At 39.1% G+C, this 18,200-nt stretch overlaps 1 protein-coding gene across 1 annotated transcript in view; it reads right to left on the bottom strand.

The window, feature by feature from the left end:
* The window catches only part of INPP5F (inositol polyphosphate-5-phosphatase F), a 106,154-nt gene that overhangs the window by 60,553 nt on the left and 27,401 nt on the right, over positions 1-18,200 (bottom strand). The window lies entirely within an intron of this gene.

Genomic DNA, 18,200 nt, shown 5'->3' on the forward strand with positions numbered 1-18,200 from the left:
GTACCTTTTAGAGCACAACAAAGATATAAAAATGACCCTTAAATGTATGAAAAGATGTTCAATGGAGATGTAAATTAAAATGTTGCAATACCATTCTCACCCATCAGCTTGGGGATAATAAAAAAGTATGAGAGCACATTTGCTGGCCAGGCTGTGGGAACCAGGCACTCTCCTAGTGCTGGTGGGAACACAAACGCACACAACTTTTCTGGAGGGAAATTTTGTGATAACTAATAATAAAACATACACACTTACCTTTTAACCTAGCAATCCCACTCTTGTGAATTTACCCTGAAGACACACCTCAACAACACAAAAGTACACATACTCAAATCTATTCATTGCAGCAGTTTACAACTGTAAAATACTGGAAACAACTAGAATGCCCAGACATAGGAGAATGGTTGAATAAACTATGGCACATCTATGCAGTAGAGTACTATGCAGCTGTAAAAAAAAAAAAGACTTAGAAGCATTCTGTAAACTGATAAGAAATGATTCCTAGATATATTAAGGGGATAAACTGGATATTATTAATATACAATAAGGGTATTACATAATAAGGTATAGTATTAAATCAAAGCACAAAAGAGTATCTAGAGTGTGCCACCCTTTCTGTAAGAAAGATGAGAAAATATGCACATATCTGCTCATTTGTACAAAAAAAAAGAGGAAAGAGAAATTAGAAATTAATGAAATTGGTTACTGAACAAGGAGTAGGTGGAAATGACATGGAAGGAAGAGAAAACAGGAATGGGATAAAAGAGATCAGGGGGATGACATCTCTCCAAGTATACCCTTTCACGTAGTTCTGACTCTTAGAATCATGGTAATGTTTCACATCCCCTCAAAAACAAGTAGTTCAAATTAACCAGAATGTGAAGGGAACCCGAAACAAAATGCAAAGAGTCACCCAACTCTGTTACAAATGGAAAATGTAACCATAATGTAGGAGATAAGGAAGAAATAAACTAATCTAAGTAACTTTGGAAGACAGTATTTTGCAAGGATAAAGACAAAAAGAACTGTATACAATATTGTACTCTGGTTAGTGAATTATTTTTCAGAAGGGTATGAGTTAGCAATTCCAAAACTACTTTATGTGTACACTAGGACTGAGCAAATAAGTAAACATATTAAAGAAAGTGGGGGAGGGGTGTAAAACAAATGAAAGAAATATTTAATAATTACAAGAAAGAAAGGAAAGGAAACACCTAGAGGCCCAATAGTTATCTTTCCAATCCAAATTTCTACTTCTCACAAAAGATTTCTATTTAACTGAGAAATGGTCTATGAGAGACAACATCCAAAAGCAATTTTTCATTTTATGAGGCTACACCCTTTAAAAATACTACCTAATTAGTACCAAAAATAATTGAAAACAGTGTTTCAGGAATTTCTTACTATAGAAAAATAGCATGATGGATATATATTCCCCTTATGAAACAATATTCTTTAAAAGATATATAGTATTTTAATTTCCCCCATTTTTCCCCCAAATATTAGTCAACTCTCATTTTAGGGAAAGTGCTCTGGAGATGTGCTTAAAGCATTTCATAAATGCAAGTATTTGGAAACGTTTCATTATTCTTTATAAAATAGGGTAGAAATCTACTCCAAAGTTTCAAGGCTTTTGCAGGTTATTTCATTAATATCATTAAACTTTAACCAAGAACCTACCATGTGCTGGGAAGTACGTCAGGCATAGATTAAGGTTACCAAGCACCTAACACACAATAAACCTAACACAAAATAAATAAAGCACATAATACATAATAAACTGTTGAATGCTAATACAGTCTGCTGAATAAAAAGAAATTCTTACCACAGGTCTCTTAACCTCACAGGAATAATTTCTATTTTACACTGAACAATTTAGTGTTGGCAGATGATCAGACAAGCCAACATTAGGAAGCCCTCTTCCCAGTTTACGCCTTCTTGCTTTCATATTAACATTAAGAATTGCGATTTTAAGAAATTACAGCAATGACAAAAACACAATGTGCACAATCAAATGTAATAAATGTCTTTCCAATAAGCCATCCAATGGTATAGTACCAAAAATATAAAAATATTAAATTTCAAACACAGAGGTGTTGCTTCACACATAGACTCACTTGGGAAACCAAAGGCGTGCTTTTTTCCACAAAAACATTGGTATTGTCAAACTGAAATTCAACTTACAAACTCAAATACATTTAAAAATAAAATATGCATATTTTTAGAGTTTAGCTAGCTACTCATACACAGAAACTGAAAAACTGAGGTGCTTCTATAAAAAAAAAATGACAGACTTTAGGCCTGAGGGATTATAATGAAGACTAAATCTGAGAAAATACCATGTATATGATCTCAAATAAAAGAGAAAAAATTTTGTAAACAGTAGCTTTCCCTTTTCAAAGAAGCCTCAGTGTTCTGGACTTTGAGGTCAGAACTCAGACTCAAATTTTAGCTGCCTTATTTATTTATCATGTACTTCAGCTTAATACTTAACTGCTCCAATTCTTGGTTTCCTATCTGTAGAATGGGATAAAACCACCCATTTCAGAGAGTATCTATGAGGACTAAATAATTTTTATAAATCCTGTTATTATTACTAAGAGCTAATGTTTACCAGGTAGCAAAACATATGATAAACCTATGGTAAATAAAACAACGTGGTGCCAGTACAAGAATGGACAAATGAATACTAGAAAAGAACAGAGAAGACAGACGCAGACCCATGTAAATATGGGCATCTAGTAAATGATAATAAAGAGGGGGAAAGCATGGTGTGTCAATAATTAGCGTTGAAATACATACTGAAGTATCTGCAGATGCAGAAAAATATCTGGAATCTGCTTTGAAATAATTTAGACGCTGGGAGTGTGGGGACCATGAATAAAAATGTCTTTTTGTAGTTGACTTCCAACCAGCTCTACAAATTGCACTGGGTTAATATCTCATAAGTCTTTTAATATACAGTTTCCTGTCTTACTGTTTTCAGTCTTACACACTGATCAAAAAAAAAAAAAACTAAGAGTAAGATAGATAAGGAAATCGATATTTACTAGTTATAATCTAAGTAAGGTGGGATGATGAAAATGTCCTGGAATTAGATAGTGGTGATGGTTGTACAACCTTATGATGATACTAAACACCACTGAATTGTAATTTAAAAGAGTGAATTTTATGGTGTGTGAACTACGTCTCAATCTTTTTTTTAAAAAAGCTGCTTCTAAAGAATAAAAGAACTTGTTAGGAGTCTTACCTACCAGAGCAGAGAATAAAAAACTAAAAAGTGGGCTTCCCTGGTGGCACAGTGATTAAGAATCTGCCTGCCAATGCAGGGGACACGGGTTCGAGCCCTGGTCCGAGAAGATTCTCATGTGCCATGGAGTAACTGAGCCCATGCACCACAACTACTGAGCCTGCACTCTAGAGCCCGTGAGCCACAACTACTGAGCCCGCGTGCCACAACTACTGAAGCCCATGCACCTAGAACCCATGCTTCGCAACAAGAGAAGCCACCGCAACGAGAAGCCCGCGCACCACAAGGAAGAGTAGCCCCCCGCTCACCGCAACTAGAGAAAGCCCGCACTCAGCAATGAAGACCCAACGCAGCTATAAATAAATAAAACAAACAAACAAATAAATAAGTAAATAAGAAAAAACTTTCCTGCCAAACACAGAGACACAGGTATTTGAAATAGTGTTCAAAGGAACAATTAAAATCATAATGGAAAGAAAGTGAAAAATTTGAATTGGACACTAAGATATTTCTAGGCTGACCCTAGAAAACAAAACAAAACAAAAAACCTCATGAGAAACAGCAATATGTATTCCTGTAATTATTTTGCCTTAGATGAAACAAAACACAATAATAAACACATAGAAGCCTGGATGTTCGGCAAGAATGAGCATGTTAGTTACAGGGTTAAATGATCCAAATATATTTTCTCTAGTTTGTGCTTTAAGCCAAGAAAAATGTAAAAGTATTGATATATAGCATCACTACTGTTTAGCAATCCCAGTATCCAGTCAGGCATAATTTTGTAATAAAGTTTTTAAAAGCACAAATGCAGGTTACTGCATTAATTTATATCACCCACCAGGAAAAGAAACTTGGCTCAATTAAAGCTGCCACACTGAAATCTGGATATGCAGTACAACCATGTGTCAAAGGTAATTTAGTCTAGCAAGGTCTTTCGGCATAAAGATATTTTTTCAACTTTTTAAACATTTTATAATGGGAAAAAAGGTCAATTTTGTAACCCTGGCTCCTTCAGGAAAAGACAGACAGGAAAATCTGACTTCCCCAGCAAGATAAGAAAACTGATTAGGAAGTGATTATCTTGAAAAGCATGACCAGTTAGGGCAAACTAAAACAACAGTCCTGGAAAAGATTCAATTGCTTGCCCTATACAATAACTGACTCAGTTAAAAGAGGATAAGTAATGGCAGGATAAAGATTTTCATTAAAAAAATTTTCTTTCCCTAAAATTGAATGAAACTCTTTTCTCCCTACTCATGACCTCACCTCTAGGAAGTACTGCATCTTTCTCAACATGACTATCCATCCTACTGACATTTAGAAAAGATAAGCATTCGATCCAACAACGAATGTCTAGCAATCCTTTTCATTTTTATTAATGTTAATTCGATAGGAAATAAAGGAATACATTCCATTTGTTTAAAAATGTAAACGTTACATATACAATTAATGTTCCCTTTGACCATTGTTCCCCACTCCATGGCAATTCTTTTTTGTTTGTTTTTGTTTGCTTGTTTGTTTTGCGGTACACGGGCCTCTCACTGCCGTGGCCTCTCCCGTTGCGGAGCACAGGCTCCGGACGCGCAGGCTCAGCGGCCATGGCTCACGGGCCCAGCCGCTCCACGGCACGCGGGATCCTCCCGGCCCGGGGCACAAACCCGCGTCCCCCGCATCGGCAGGCGGACTCTCAACCACTGCGCCACCAAGGAAGCCCCATGGCAATTCTTTAAATCTAATCCAAACCCCACCTAGTGAGTTCTCTCATATAAGGAGAGATGGAGAGCAATTGGCATTAGTCCTTTTAATCTTACTTGAGGGTTTAACAATGAGCTTTTAAACACACATAATTTAGGGAATTCCCTGGAGGTCCAGTGGTTAGGACTCTGCGCTTCCATTACATGGGGCACGGGTTCGATGATCCCTGGTCAGGGAACTAAATTCCCACATTCTTTGAGAATGAGCCCCTAATAAGTATTTGGTGGTGTAATTTACCTTTTTTTTTTTCTTTTGCTGCAACACAGCTTTATCTAGTCTTTCCAAAGCATTCAATTTAGCCTTCATAGAAACAGGAAGTCTTTCTTTTTGTATCAATACTCATAGTTGATGGGCTTATTTAATTATGTAATTACAATATCGAGTAAAACAAGTATGAACAGGAATGGAAATAAACACGATCTACCAGAAGAGAGAGGGCTTCCTACCCAGTCTCCACTGGCCTTCAGAGCATCCAATGCATCTACCAACAGACTCTGCAGAGGCAGTGAGGCATGTTGGTTAATCTGGCAAACAGGTTAAGTGAGATTCAACTAAAAGAGCCCCTAGTGATAGAAATACACAGGCAGTACATATTCTGTGGGCCAGACACTTGAAGTGAATGAAATATTTGCGTGAAAATGATTTTGCTTTTCTGATTTTTTTCTTCTGGCTCACCTTTTCCAAAGACTGGTTCTGATTTGAACTGGTTCAGTGGGATTTTTTTTTTAAGACTTAATTCTTTTAGAGAAAAAAAAACTTATTTACTTTTGTAGCATACAAAGTTTCTGTTTTCAGTGCTCTTTTGGACACTTTCCAGTTTCTCTGTGTCCCTCTATAAACATTCACGTTATGACCAAAGGCAAAAATAAAAAAGAAGGTGGGTCTGATAATGACTCTCATACGTTTTCCTCCTTTAGCTTGCCCCGATCCTGCGGACTATATTCCTGAGGACAAAGCACTTCCTTCACCTCTCCTAGGCCCACGTCACCTGGAGTGTCCAACAGGAGAAGCTGGGAAATGACAAAGCAGAGAGAACCCTGCTGCCTTAACACTCGAAATCAGCACAATAGAATTTATCATTATATCCGCATGCCAATAAATACTAACCCAGGTGGTTACTACATACTCCGAAGTTGTAACATAATATTCAAATAACAAATATTTAAATTCTTGAAGAGCGTCTGTAGATTACGCCTCTAATAAATGCTCGGAGTCTGCATTTGCACCAGATGAATCAGAGAATGGAGATGTGTTGGTAAGAAGGAAAAAAGAGAATTAGGAAAGGGCATTATAGTTGGCTCACCTTTCCTTTCTTCTGTGTCAAGCTGATAATAAGAATACTCATATGTTTCTCTGCCGTTTCAAGTTGACAGTCTAATAAATTTAAGCCAAATGACTCATTGCTCTTTTTATATTTTAAGGCTTAGGTGCGTACAAATTTAAAATTGCTATATCTTTCTGGTGACTTGAACTTTTGCTATTTTTGAAATGTATATCTCTTTATGCTTCTTGCCTTAAAGTCTGTTTTGATATTGGGATAGACACATTATTTTTCAGTAGGTTAGGATATGCTTGGTTTCTTTTTTTCTATCCTTTTACTTTGGACCATTCTATATACATATACATATACCTAAGGTATTTGTCTTAAAAGCAGCTTGTAGATGAATTTTATTGTTTTTGCATTATGAAAAGTTTTGTTTTTTAACTGAGTACTAAGTCCATTTGTATGTAATGTAACTGCTGATAAACTTAAGAATCATTCTACCGTCTTACCATTTGTCCCACCTGTTCTACATGCTTTCTTTTCTTGCCTTCTTTTGGATTATTAAGTGTTAAAAGTATTATTATTCCATTTCCCCCTTTATTCGTTTTTACAATCTTTTATTATGCTATTAGTGGTTATATTGTAGGGTCTGATAATACGAGCCCTAACTTACAAAAGCCTAATGTAAATGAGTATTTTTGCCAGTTCCTGGACAGTGAAAGGACCTTAGAACACCAGCCCTTTCTAGCTCACTACTGTTACTATTATTGTTGTGTGTTTTCATTCTGCGTTAATTTTAAACCTCATGTAAAGCCAACTTTACTTAAATTTACCAACACATTTACCCTTTCCACTGAACTTCACTCCTTCCTACAACTCCACACTCCCATCTGGAATCATGTTCCTTTTACCCGAAGAATTCTTAGTATTTTTTAGTGCAGATACTGCTGATGACAAATTCTTTGTTTGTTTGGCTCAAAATGTCTTTTTTTCCTTAATTTTTGAAGGTATAAAATTCTAGACAGGCACTTTGAAGACAGCATTCCACTGTCTTCCAGCTTCCATTGTTCCTATCAAGGCTGATTGAACGCCCTTGAATTTAATGTGTGGTTTTTCTCTGGCTGCTTTAGGATGTTTTCTTCGTCTTTAGTTTTCATCAGTTTTACTACAAGGTGCCTAAGTGTGGTTTTCTTTGTATATTTTCCCTTGCAGTTCAAAGTATTTCTTGACATTGTGACTTGTATTTATAGCTGGTTTTCGAAAATTCTTGGCTATTATCTCTTCAAGTACTGCTAGACTCTTGGTGTCAGAAACAATCTGTCTAGTTTCTCTTGATCTCATTTTTTAAAATGTACGAAGTATCTTTAAATGATCCGTTATATAATATATTAACACACTATGCATTTTAAGAGACTCTAATAATTGGGTAATGTCTTAACGGCTTATCTCAAGATAAATTATGTTCCAATTTGAAGGATCCTGCTTTTCTTTTTTTTTTTAAACAAATCTTTGGTAGGAATTTAAATTCAGTCCAATGTGTGCATAAAACCTACTTCACTGATACCTACTGCATAAGCTATTAATTGGCCATTTAGTACTTTTAAATGAATAGGAGCATAAGTCTATAGGTTTTATGCAAACTTATGCATGAAATTAAATTTCTACTAAAAGATATGGATTCATGGTATGTTTAATATCATTTTTTGCTTTATATTTAAGGTTATTTCTATTTTTTAAAACTACATTAAGAAAAATGCTTTCTTTACCTAATGGAAATAGAGCACTATACATCTTTGAATATATTTCAGGGAGAAACGTACACCATTATACATCAGGTAAGTAGAAATACAAGCAACAGCACCAGCACACCAGAGCTATTTTTTTCAAAGTACATCATATTGGGCTTCTAATACTCTCAGTGACCAAAGAGCCAATTATTAATTTGTTCATCTTCCAAGCATAGTAGCTACTCAGTGTTTCTTGATGGGTTGCTCTGTTGCCTACTTAAGTTTCCTAAGTCTGGGTATATAGAAAACTGACAATGACTCATAAGGACAGCACCTAGGGCAAGAGGTACACTTATTAGGCTCCATTTCAAAGGTACCAAATGGTGGAATCAGAAGCATCTTCAGCTTAACCTATGAATTTAAATTCATCCTAATAATAAAATCCCTAATAATGACCTGCCATAAAATGAAATAATCTATTATATGCCATAAAAATATAAAGTCTTTTCTATTTATAATAGTCCTAGAAAACGATAAAAGTCTAACTTACAGAGTATCAATGGGCAAAATGAGTTTCTATATAAAAGTACATTTTCCAGGGAGTTCCCTGGCAGTCCTGGTTAGGACTCCACGCTTTCACTGCTGAGGACACGAGTTCAATCCCTGGTCGGGGAACTGAGATCCCACAAGCTTCATGGTGCAGCCAAACAAAAAATAAAAAGTGGGGACTTCCCTGGTGGCACAGTGGTTAAGAATCCTCCTGCCAATGCAGGGGACACGGGTTCGAGCCCTGGTCAGGGAAGATCCCACATGCCGCGGAGCAACTAAGCCCATGTGCCACAACTACTGAGCCTGCGCCCTAGAGCCCGCCAGCCACAACTACTGAAGTTCGCGCGCCTAGAGCCCGTGCTCCACGACAAGACAAGCCACCACAATGAGAAGCCCGCGCACCGCGATGAAGAGTAGCCACCGCTCGCTGCAACTAGAGAAAGCCCATGCACAGCAACGAAGACCCAACGCAGCCAAAAATAAATAAAATAAAATAAAAATTTAAAAAGTCAACATTATAAAAATAAAAATAAAAAGTACATTTTCCAGATAACTATATCTTTATCTTCCTAAAGTGCTAAGATGTTTTCTTACCTGTTTATTTAAAATGTTAATATATTACATACTTTCCTACCTATCAAACCCAGGCATACTAAATATAATTGGGATTTCTATTTATGATGAAGGTTTATCATCATGAAGATAAATTACTGCTTTGGGGAGGTGACATAAGTATGCTTCAAGGTTGGAGGTGATTGACTCCTGTGCATGAAGGGACCCAAGGCTACCGGCTGTAAAAAACCTGATAGCCAAGAACGAAGAATCTTCTTTCTTAAACACAGACCTGATAATAATTTGATTGTAATCACTTCAAAATGTTCAATAAGAATATAAAGGAGGAAATAAATATAGGAAGCACGTTTATAGCTGGCCCATACAGTCAGTCAGTCAATCTTACCTTAACAAGCCTCTTCTCTTTATGGAGCAAAAAAACTTTTAATATCACTGCCATAGGGATCACTGAGGGAAACAACTAGAGTTTAAGAACAAATTCATTTATAACTAGAAAATGGAACGATCGTGAAACAGAAGAGGCAAGTTGGCTTGCCTCTAAAGTTTCTCTCTGCCTGAGGATATAAAAATCTGCCAGTTAGAGGTACGCTCAGGGCTTCCCTGGTGGCGCAGTGGTTGAGAGTCCGCCTGCCGATGCAGGGGACACGGGTTCGTGCCCCGGTCTGGGAAGATCCCACATGCCGCGGAGCGGTTGGGCCCGTGAGCCATGGCCGTTGGGCCTGCGCGTCCGGAGCCTGTGCTCCGCAACGGGAGAGGCCACAACAGTGAGAGGCCCGCATACAGCAAAAAAAAAAAAAAAAAAGAGGTACGCTCAGAACTAAGCAGCATGTTTATCTGATGACCCTTGGGAGAGCTCAGAACTATGGGTCACCTTCATGTGTCTAGTTCAAGTACTGCTCCTACCAGGGAGGTGGAACCATCTGCACCAAGGAGATTGGAGCTCAGATCAGGGACAAGGGAGGTGATGGAAAATTCTGAAGCATAAAGTAATGGAGCAGGCTGAGGGGAGCAAAGAGAGGAGGAAAGGGTCATTCAGCACTGAGGTACCTGGGAAGAAAGTAAAAGGAAGCAAAAAGGAAGCAAAAACCAGAGACAAGAAGATGCCAAAGAAAGGAACCAATTGTACCACTTAGCTGCCTGCTTCCAAGACCCAAAGCTATTAACAGAATAGGTCAGCTAAACTACAATTAAAGAATCTTTTAAGGATTAACCAGGAACCTAGTCACCAATGTAAATCTTACCTCCAAAATAAGTAGTTCTGAGACCCCCATGAATGAAAAAGTGAATATAAAATGACTGTTTTTAAATTACATTTTAGATTATTTGGTAGAAATGTTATGTTACGAATAATACTGTTTCTTTTTTTTTTTTTTTTTTGGCTGAGTTGGGTCTTCGTTGCTGCCCGCGGGCTTTCTCTAGTTGCAGCGAGCAGGGGCTACCCTTCAATGCGGTGCGTGGACTTCTCATTGTGGTGGCTTCTCTTGTTGCAGAGCACAGGCTCTAGGCGTGTGGGCTTCAGTAGTTGTGGCACGTGGGCTTCAGCAGTTGTGGCTCACGGGCTCTAGAGTGCAGACTCAGTAGTTGTGGCACACGGGCTTAGTTGCTCTGCGGCATGTGGGATCTTCCCTGACCAGGGATTGAACCTGTGTCCCCTGCATTGGCAGGTGGATTCTTAACCACTGCGCCACCAAGGAAGTCCCGAATAATACTGTTTCTTTAAAATACTTCCTTCAAATCAACTTTAGTACATGAAAAAAGTCACCTTTGTTACCCAAAGGTAGATTACTTAATTTTTAAATTAAGTTAAAATCAGAAGTAATGACAACAGGATACAACAAAAGCTATTCTCTGACTTAAATATTTTCAATGGCTTTATTGAGATATAATTTACATACCATAAAATTCACTCATTTTAAGTATAACAAGTCAACGATTTTGATGAATTTAGAGTTGTACAACCATCATCGCAATCCTTACATGTTTTTATTATATGAGTTGTCAGTAGATAATAAAACAATCCACTTCTCTCAAGTGCAATTGTACGCAGACAATTAAACTCGTATTTAAAGATATTTTTTTTTTTTAATTTATTTATTTATTTATTTATGGCTGTGTTTGGTCTTCGTTTCTGCGCGAGGGCTCTCTCTAGTTGTGGCAAGCGGGGGCCACTCTTCATCACAGTGCGCACGCGGGCCTCTCACTATCGCGGCCTCCCCCGTTGCAGAGCACAGGCTCCAGACGCGCAGGCTCAGTAATTGTGGCTCACGGGCCCAGTAGCTCCGCGGCACGTGGGATCTTCCCAGACCAGGGCTCGAACCCGTGTCCTCTGCATTGGCAGGCAGACTCTCAACCACTGCGCCACCAGGGAAGCCCTAAACTCGTATTTAAACAGAAGCACTATCTAAAGACCGTGCCTGAGAAGCAGGTCTCCATCAGAGGCTGAGAGCTCTGCAGGGACCCTGTCAGGCTTCCCTTCCTTTTTCTCCAGTGCCCTTGAGCAGTGGGGTTTTCTAATGGCTTTTTAGGAAACTACTAAGGCAATGCTGGTGACACTCCATTCATTCATCACTAAAGTATAAAAATATTTCATGTCGTTGAGTGTCATAGCAAGGTCTCCACTGACAGCCACGGACTAAAATCAAACGTTTTAAATCATACGCATAATACACTTTAGCATTTTAATGATCGTGATATCCTCACCACTTTAAAAGTGAAGAAACGGCAGATGGTGTGTACTGTTTGAATGAATGGGAGGGACCTGAGTGAACTGTCTGTAGCTGCTCAATACTAGGAGTAGTAATTCACTTATTACTACTAACCTAAGAGCCTCTATTGCTAAATTAATCAAGACTCCTGACAATTCTCTCTTCAAACTATTTCTGAATATATCGTGGGAAAAATACGTTTGCATTTTATATTCAGATATTTCTTACCCTAACGAGCTTATCCTTTTCTCAGTCTTCAAAACACGTATCCCCCGGGGATACGTTCCAGGACCCCAAGTGGATGCCTGAAACCACGGATAGAACCGAGCCCTATATATACATTCTTTCTTGAACACTGGGATCATTACTAAGTAAAATAAGCATCACTTGAACACAGCACTGTGATACCTCGACAGTCGATCTGATAACTGAAACGATTACCAAGTGACCAATGGGCTGAGAGCATACAGTGTGGATAAGCTGGACAAAGGGACGACTCACATCCCAGGCAGGAGGAAGCAGGACAGTGAGAGTTCATCACACCGCTCGGGATGGCATGCAATTTAAAACTTATGAATTGTTTGGAATTTTCCATTTAATATTTTCGGACCATGGTTGACCGCAGGTAACTGAAACTTTGGAAAGTGAAACCACGGATAAGGGGGGGACTACTGGAGATTTTAATTTAAAGAGTTTTTGTAATCCATTTAAAGCCTCCAGCCTCAAGCAATCTCTTCCTGGCTCTGGGATGATACAGCTATCTCCTGGATGGAAGGCATCCCTAAGGAAGTGGTGTTTGGGTTGAGGCCTGTAATATTAGTACGATAATCTGGACAGGGCCAAGGCGAGGGGTGGGGAATGAGAGGAGAGTAGTCGTTGGCAGAGTTAGCAGCTGTGCAAAAAGACTCCCGTGATTGAGAAAACACATTTCAGGCCTCAACTCAGACATCACTTCCTCAGGGATGCCTTCCATCCAGGAGCCCCCGCTACCACCAGTCAGGCCCCTCTGCTATGTGCTTCACAACATCCTACGTTTTTCTTCTTCAGAAGCTTATGTTTAATGATAAAATTCCGATGGGGTAATTAATGTCTATCTCTTGGCTTCGATGCTATGTTCCTGGAAGCTTTGAATTTTGTTCATCCTGCAGCCCCCAGCACATAACAGGCACTCCGTAAATATTTATTAAATAACTATTTGCTGAATATTTTTGAATAGCCACTGCACAGGGGGACACAGCAGTGAGCAAAACACACATAGCCCCTGTCTTGGAGCTTATATCCTGGGGAAGGAGGATGGGTGGAAGAGGACAAACGAAAAAGAAAACAAAAAAATAATGTGTGATTACAGCTGTGGTAAGAATGTGACTATCATCCTTACTCCCCCCTGGACACTACAAGGAATAGAAGATAATGATTTTTCATGAAGCTTTACTTTTCCTTCATCTATTTAGCACATTACATGTCCCTTCCACTTTCTGTTCCTCATCTTAATAAATCCCAAGTGATCAAACCAAAGTCAGACACCTTCAGGTTGTCAAAAATAGACTGCATTAGACCCTGGCTGAAAGTCCACCTGCCTGTAGATGTCTGGGGGAAGACACCTTCCAAACTGAAGAAAGGCTAATGGTTCTAAATTGTTGTTTTCTAGGCACCAGGGTTAATAGAACAATCTTGGGGACAGAGCTTGCTAAAAGGAAGGGCAATTATCAGCAAAGGATACCACAACCAAATAATACTTTTAAATTCTTCCACCACACATTTTTCTAAAGGGGCAGATGGGTTATAAAATATAACCTTCACTAGATGTGGCACATATATACAATGGAATATTACTCAGCCATAAAAAGAAATGAAATTGAGCTATTTGTAATGAGGTGGATAGACCTAGAGTCTGTCATACAGAGTGAAGTAAGTCAGAAAGAGAAAGACAAATACTGTATGCTGACACATATATATGGAATTTAAGGAAAAAAAATGTCATGAAGAACATAGGGGTAAGACAGGAATAAAGACACAGACCTACTAGAGAATGGACTTGAGGATATGGGGAGGGGGAAGGGTAAGCTGTGACAAAGCGAAAGAGAGGCATGGACATATATACACTACCAAACGTAAGGTAGATAGATAGTGGGAAGCAGCCGCAGAGCACAGGGAGATCAGCTCGGTGCTTTGTGACCGCCTGGAGGGGTGGGATGGGAAGGGTGGGAGGGAGGGAGATGCATGAGGGAAGGGATGTGGGAACAGATGTATATGTATGACTGATTCACTTTGTTATAAAGCAGAAACTAATTAAAAAAAAAAAAAGAGAAATCTAGAAACAATAAATGCTGGAGAGGGTGTGGAGAAAAGGGAACACTCTTGCACTGCTGGTGGGAATGTGAATTGGTACAGCCACTATGGAGAACGGTATGGAGGTTCCTTAAAAAACTACAAATAGAACTACCATATGACCCAGCAATCCCACTACTGGGCATATACCCTGAGAAAACCATAATTCAAAAAGAGACATGTACCAAAATGTTCATTGCAGCTCTATTCACAATAGCCCGGAGCTGGAAACAACCTAAGTGTCCATCATCGGATGAATGGATAAAGAAGATGTGGCACATATATACAATGGAATATTACTCAGCCATAAAAAGAAACGAAACTGAGCTATTTGTAATGAGGTGGATAGACCTAGAGTCTGTCATACAGAGTGAAGTTAGTCAGAAAGAGAAAGACAAATACCGTATGCTAACACATATATACGGAATTTAAAAAAAAAATGTCATGAAGAACCTAGGGGCAAAACGGGAATGAAGACGCAGACCTACTTGAGAATGGACTTGAGGATATGGGGAGGGGGAAGGGTGGGCTGTGACAAGGCGAAAGAGAGGCATGGACGTGTATACACTACCAAACGTCAGGTAGATAGATAGTGGGAAGCAGCCGCAGAGCACAGGGAGATCAGCTCGGTGCTTTGTGACCGCCTGGAGGGGTGGGATGGGGAGGGTGGGAGGGAGGGAGATGCATGAGGGAAGGGATGTGGGAACAGATGTATATGTATGACTGATTCACTTTGTTATAAAGCAGAAACTAATTAAAAAAATAAATAAATAAACTTAAAAAAAAAAAAAAAAAAAAAAAAAAAAGTGAAGAAACGGCAGATGGTGTGTACTGTTTGAATGAATGGGAGGGACCTGAGTGAACTGTCTGTAGCTGCTCAATACTAGGAGTAGTAATTCACTTATTACTACTAACCTAAGAGCCTCTATTGCTAAATTAATCAAGACTCCTGACAATTCTCTCTTCAAACTATTTCTGAATATATCGTGGGAAAAATACGTTTGCATTTTATATTCAGATATTTCTTACCCTAACGAGCTTATCCTTTTCTCAGTCTTCAAAACACGTATCCCCCGGGGATACGTTCCAGGACCCCAAGTGGATGCCTGAAACCACGGATAGAACCGAGCCCTATATATACATTCTTTCTTGAACACTGGGATCATTACTAAGTAAAATAAGCATCACTTGAACACAGCACTGTGATACCTCGACAGTCGATCTGATAACTGAAACGATTACCAAGTGACCAATGGGCTGAGAGCATACAGTGTGGATAAGCTGGACAAAGGGACGACTCACATCCCAGGCAGGAGGAAGCAGGACAGTGAGAGTTCATCACACCGCTCGGGATGGCATGCAATTTAAAACTTATGAATTGTTTGGAATTTTCCATTTAATATTTTCGGACCATGGTTGACCGCAGGTAACTGAAACTTTGGAAAGTGAAACCACGGATAAGGGGGGGACTACTGGAGATTTTAATTTAAAGAGTTTTTGTAATCCATTTAAAGCCTCCAGCCTCAAGCAATCTCTTCCTGGCTCTGGGATGATACAGCTATCTCCTGGATGGAAGGCATCCCTAAGGAAGTGGTGTTTGGGTTGAGGCCTGTAATATTAGTACGATAATCTGGACAGGGCCAAGGCGAGGGGTGGGGAATGAGAGGAGAGTAGTCGTTGGCAGAGTTAGCAGCTGTGCAAAAAGACTCCCGTGATTGAGAAAACACATTTCAGGCCTCAACTCAGACATCACTTCCTCAGGGATGCCTTCCATCCAGGAGCCCCCGCTACCACCAGTCAGGCCCCTCTGCTATGTGCTTCACAACATCCTACGTTTTTCTTCTTCAGAAGCTTATGTTTAATGATAAAATTCCGATGGGGTAATTAATGTCTATCTCTTGGCTTCGATGCTATGTTCCTGGAAGCTTTGAATTTTGTTCATCCTGCAGCCCCCAGCACATAACAGGCACTCCGTAAATATTTATTAAATAACTATTTGCTGAATATTTTTGAATAGCCACTGCACAGGGGGACACAGCAGTGAGCAAAACACACATAGCCCCTGTCTTGGAGCTTATATCCTGGGGAAGGAGGATGGGTGGAAGAGGACAAACGAAAAAGAAAACAAAAAAATAATGTGTGATTACAGCTGTGGTAAGAATGTGACTATCATCCTTACTCCCCCCTGGACACTACAAGGAATAGAAGATAATGATTTTTCATGAAGCTTTACTTTTCCTTCATCTATTTAGCACATTACATGTCCCTTCCACTTTCTGTTCCTCATCTTAATAAATCCCAAGTGATCAAACCAAAGTCAGACACCTTCAGGTTGTCAAAAATAGACTGCATTAGACCCTGGCTGAAAGTCCACCTGCCTGTAGATGTCTGGGGGAAGACACCTTCCAAACTGAAGAAAGGCTAATGGTTCTAAATTGTTGTTTTCTAGGCACCAGGGTTAATAGAACAATCTTGGGGACAGAGCTTGCTAAAAGGAAGGGCAATTATCAGCAAAGGATACCACAACCAAATAATACTTTTAAATTCTTCCACCACACATTTTTCTAAAGGGGCAGATGGGTTATAAAATATAACCTTCACTAGATGTGGCACATATATACAATGGAATATTACTCAGCCATAAAAAGAAATGAAATTGAGCTATTTGTAATGAGGTGGATAGACCTAGAGTCTGTCATACAGAGTGAAGTAAGTCAGAAAGAGAAAGACAAATACTGTATGCTGACACATATATATGGAATTTAAGGAAAAAAAATGTCATGAAGAACATAGGGGTAAGACAGGAATAAAGACACAGACCTACTAGAGAATGGACTTGAGGATATGGGGAGGGGGAAGGGTAAGCTGTGACAAAGTGAAAGAGCGGCATGGACATATATACACTACCAAACGTAAGGTAGATAGCTAGTGGGAAGCAGCCGCATAGCACAGGGAGATCAGCTCGGTGCTTTGTGAACGCCTGGAGGGGTGGGATAGGGAGGGTGGGAGGGAGACGCAAAAGGGAGGGGATATGGAAACATATGTATATGTATAACTGATTAAATTTGTTATAAAGCAAATATTAAAAAAATAAATAAAAATAAATAAATAAATAAAATTTAAAAAAAAAGAACAGAAAATTAGAGGCTATTTGCAGCACTATCTATTGGTCGTGAAATTTAAAAACTAAATCCCCATTTTGTTAGTGGCATGTTAATTATTCACAAAATTTAAAAATATAATTTATAGATTTCAAAAAATATTTTGTATCTTTGTACTATTTATCACTAACTTTTGCTTTTTGGTTTGTTTTGTTTTTGTTTTGCTTTTCATAAGAGAGTACAGATATCAATTGAATTAAACTTTCTTACATGTTACTTCAAAAAAAAAAATATATAACCTTCACTAATGCTACTAATATTTCACTTCTAAAAACATTACATTTTTTTTTTTTTTTTCTTTTTGCGGTATGCGGGCCTCTCACTGTCGTGGCCTCTCCCGTTGCGGAGCACAGGCTCCGGACGCGCAGGCCCAGCGGCCATGGCTCACGGGCCCAGCCGCTCCGCGGCATATGGGATCCTCCCAGACCGGGGCACGAACCCGTATCCCCTGCATCCGCAGGCGGACTCTCAACCACTGCGCCACCAGGGAGGCCCTAAAAACATTACTTTTTACAATCCCCACCATGTCACCTTGTAGCGACATGTTAGTATCATTGGTTTCAGTAAACATTAATATTATTGGGAAAAAAAAGCCTAAGTTTAAAATTTGTTCAAAATTGTACAGCTAGAACTTAAGTGGTTTTCTAGGGATAAATGTGACACCTCTAAGTTACCTTTAAAACTAAGGGAAAAATAGTAATAGCCAGCATCTATTGAATGCCTACTATTAACAGGAGCTATGCTAAGCACTTCATGTGAGTTTTATTAAATCTTACAATAAACATATCTAGGAGGTGTCATCATCTTTGTCTTATAGTTGGCAACTGAGGCTTGATGAAGTAACCTGATCCAAGGCAACTGTGTGATCTTAAGGTTAGTCCACTG

The sequence above is a fragment of the Mesoplodon bidens genome (genome assembly GCF_964165515.1).
Source record: "Mesoplodon bidens genome assembly, chromosome: 1".
Lineage (NCBI taxonomy): Eukaryota > Metazoa > Chordata > Mammalia > Artiodactyla > Ziphiidae > Mesoplodon > Mesoplodon bidens.